Genomic DNA, 4191 nt, shown 5'->3' with positions numbered 1-4191 from the left:
GCGTCTTTGGATCGGCCAGCATTCACTGCTCATCTCTAAATATCCAGAATACAGTTGAGAGCAAACAAGAGTGTTGAGGGTCTGGACTTAACATGTAGGCCAATCAAGTTTTCTTCCCTACAGAATATTAGTGAATCAGATATTTTTAATTCTATCACTGACAATCAACGTCAGTTTCATTGTTGTCATTAGATTTTTAAATCCACATTTATATTGAATTCAAAGTCCACTATCTGCCATAGCCAGATCTGACAGCAATAACAGCAAACATTCCCTGAGCCTTGAATAATGCCACTAGGCCATCGCATGCAGCTCCTCTGCATTGAGATGCATACGTCAGCACTGTCGTGTTATTTATTTAAGGTCTGTGTAAATATTTGTAGCTGGGGTGCTGGTTGCAGTTGCTATGGGCATGTCCGTCCAGCTAGGAAGGTGGTTTCCAGATGTTTTGTCCCATTTGTAAGTGACATCTTCAGTGCTGCAATTGTTCCATAGAAAGTGCACAGCATAAATGTGGAGACTATTTAAGGAGCAGTTGCGCGAGTGTTGCACGAATTTGTTCCTTTGAAACAGGTAAGAAGGGGCAAGATTAAAGAACCTTGCATGACGAGAACAGAGGAGCTTCTCGTCAAAAGGAAGAAGGCAGCTTGCATAATTTGGAGGAAGCAAGTATCGAGCACAACTTTACAGGATTACAGGCTTACTAGAATGGAGCTTAGAAATAGACTGATGAAAGCCAGGAGGGGCACAGAAAAGTCTTGGCAAGAGAATTAGGGAGAACACCAAGACAGTTTACTCATACATGAGGAATAAGAGAATGATCAGGGCGAATGTAGGGACGATCAGGGATAGCGGAGGGAGCTTAAGCTTTGAGTCTGAGCAGATAGTGGAAGCCCCAAATTAGTTTTTTTGTTTCGGTGGTCACTAAGGAAAGGGACTTTGTTGTGAATGAAAACATTGAACAGCTGGGATGCAGGCTTGACCAGATCAAGATTGATGAAATTGGTGTGCTGGTAATTTTGGCCAACATTAAGAAAGATAAGTCCCTAGTGCCAGACAAGAATTATCCTAAGCTGCTCCGGAAGCGCGAAAGGAGGTTGCTAAGCCGCTGGCGAAGAGCTTTGCCTCCTCACTCTCCACGGGAGTCGTACTGGACGATTGGAAGGAGGCGAAGAGAACAAAGAAAAAACAAAGAAAATTTGCAGCCCAGGAACACGCCCTTCCGCCCTACAAGCCCGGGCTGATCCCAATGTACTGTCTAAACCTGTCAGTCCATTCCTAAACATCTGTATCCCTCTGCTCCCACCAACTCATGCATTTGTTCAGACGCATCTTAAATGAATCTACCATGCCTGCCTGTACCACGTTTGCTGGCAAAGCATTCCAAACACCCACCACCCTCTGTGTGAAGTACTTGCCGTGTGTATGCCCCTTAAACCTTCCACCTCTTACCTTGAAAGCGTGACATCTCGTTATTGAGTCCTTCTCCCTCGAAAAAAAAAACTTATCTTTATCCACGTTGTCTATGTCCTTTATGGTTTTGTAAAGCTCAATCAGGTTCCACCCTCAACCTTCTTTTTTCTAATGAAAATAAACCTAACCTACTCAGCCTCTCTGCATAGCTCGCACCTTCAACTCCACACAACATCCTCGTAAACCTTCGCTGCACCCTCTCCAAAGCGTCCACATCTTTTTGATAATGTGACGACCAGAACTATGCACAATATTCTACATGCGGCTGAACCAATGTCTTCTACAATTTTAAAATGACTTGCAAGCTCTTAAACTCAATACCCTGTCCAATAAAGCAAGCATACTATATGTCATCTGGACCACTCTTTCCATTTATGCAGCAAACCTCAGGGTACAATAGACCTGCACTCCTGGATCTCTCTGCCAATCAACCTTTCCCGAGGCTCATCCATTCATTGTATAATTCGCTCGAGACGTAGTCTTGCCTAAATGCATCACCTCACATTTGTCTGGATTGAAATCGGCCTGCCACTTTTGCGCCTAACTCACCAGTCTATGCATATCATCCTGTATTCTTTGACAGTCCCTTATGTTTTCTGCTACTCCACCACTCTTCGTGTCATCTGCAAACTTGCTGATCATACCAATAGTGCCCACTTCCTGATCATTTATGTGTATTATGAAAACAGTGTCCCAACACTGATTCCTGTGGAACACCACTGGTAACGTTTCTCCCTTTCGAGAAACTCGCTTCAACTACTACTCTCTGTCTCCTGTTGCTCAACCAGTTCTTTATCCACCGAGCTAGAACACCCTGCACATCATGTGACTTAACTTTCTCCATTATTCTAAAAATGGGAACCATATCCAACCCTTTACTAAAGTCCATGTCTATGACATCAACAGCCCTTCCTTCATCTGGTCACTTCCTCGAAGGACTTTAATAGGTTGGTAAGGCACGTTTTCTCCTGCACAATACCATGTTGCCTATCACTGATAGCCCATTCTTTTCTAAATATAAACATTTAGGGTAGGGTTAAAATGAACTAGGTAAAAACAATGACTGCAGATGCTGGAATGAAGGGCTTTTGCCCGAAACGTCGATTTTACTGTTCCATCGGATGCTGCCTAAACTGCTGTGCTCTTCCAGCACCACTAATCCAGAATCTGGTTTTCAGCATCTGCAGTCATTGTTTTTACCTTTTTAACTACCAAACAACTCCACTGACCTTAGTGTCGTCTGCAAATTTACTAACCTACCCTTCTACGCCCTCATCCAGGACGTTTATAAAAATGACGAACAGCAGTGGACCCAAAACCGAACCTTGCAGTACACCACTGGTAACTGAACTCCAGGATGAACATTTTCCATCAACCACCACCCTCTGTCTTCTTTCAGCAAGCCAATTACTGATCCAAATTGCATATCTCCTACAATCCCATTCTTCCGCATTTTGTACAATAGCCTATTGTGGGAAATCTTATCGAACGCCTTGCTAAAATCCATATACACCACATCAACCGGTTTACTCTCATCTACCTGTTTGGTCACCCTCTCAAAGAACTCATTACGGTTTGTGAGGCACGACCTACCCTTTACACAACCGTGCTGACTATCCCTCATCAAATTATTCTTTTCTAGATGCTTATAAATCCATCTCTTATAACCTTTTCGAACACTTTACCAACATCTGACGTAAGGCTCACTGATCTATAATTACCAGGGTTGTCTCTACTCCCCTTCTTGAACAGGGGAACCTAATTTGCTATACTCCAGTCTTCTGGCATTATTCCTTTAGACAATGACGACTTAAACATCAATGCCAAAGGCTCGGCAATCTCCACCTGGCTTCCCAGAGGATCATAGGATAAATCCCATCTGGCCCAGGGGAGTTACCTATTTTCACACCCTGCTGCATTTCTAATACCTCTTCCCTGTGAACCTAAATCACACCTACTCTAGTAGCCTGTATCTCAGTATTCTCCTCGACAACATTGTCGTATTCGAGAGTGAATACTTTCGAAAAATAAGGAGAGAACATGCTTTCAAAGCGAGAGGTTAAAAGTTTAAGTAGGATACACGCAACAAGTACTTTACACAGAGGGTGGTGGGTGTCTGGAACGCGTTGACAGCAGAGGTAGTAGAGGCAGGCGTTGTAGATTCATTGAAGATGCATGAGTAGGTGGGGAGCAGAGGGACATAGATGCTTAGGAATTGGGCGACAGGTTTAGAGAGTAGGTTTGGATCGGCTCAGGCTTGAAGGGCCGAAAGACCTGTTCTTGGGCTGTAAATCCTCTTTGAACTTTGTTGTTTGTTTCCCTAGGTCAGAATACTGAAATCCCCTCCCTCATGCCAGTGTGGGTGCACTGCAGCAGTTCAAGATGTAGCTCATGATTATTTTCATCTCAAGGACAAAAGGGGTGGCTATTAAATGCTCCTTTTCTGTACTATCCAAAGCTATCATTAAACGAGAGACTTTGCTCAAATCTCACCTCAATCTCCTTCAGTTTCTCCACCTGACATTCCAAATGTGAGAGACGGGAAGTGTGCAGGACGCCTGGAGTCAGGACAGGGAGTGTGAAGGACGCCTGGAGTCAGGACAGGGAGTGTGCAGGACACCTGGAGTCAGGCCAGGTTTTGGGAGGCCTCCTGGTGTCAGTGTGGGGCAGAGCAGGGAGTGTCCAATCAATAGTCAAGGGGTGTAGGAGTCGGCCATT

Source organism: Chiloscyllium plagiosum, unplaced genomic scaffold (genome assembly GCF_037043375.1).
Source record: "Chiloscyllium plagiosum isolate Xiang-an unplaced genomic scaffold, Cpla_swu_hap1 HiC_scaffold_27, whole genome shotgun sequence".
Taxonomy (NCBI): domain Eukaryota; kingdom Metazoa; phylum Chordata; class Chondrichthyes; order Orectolobiformes; family Hemiscylliidae; genus Chiloscyllium; species Chiloscyllium plagiosum.
The sequence above is the reverse complement of the archived record's forward strand: the minus strand, read 5'-3'. Positions refer to the sequence as shown.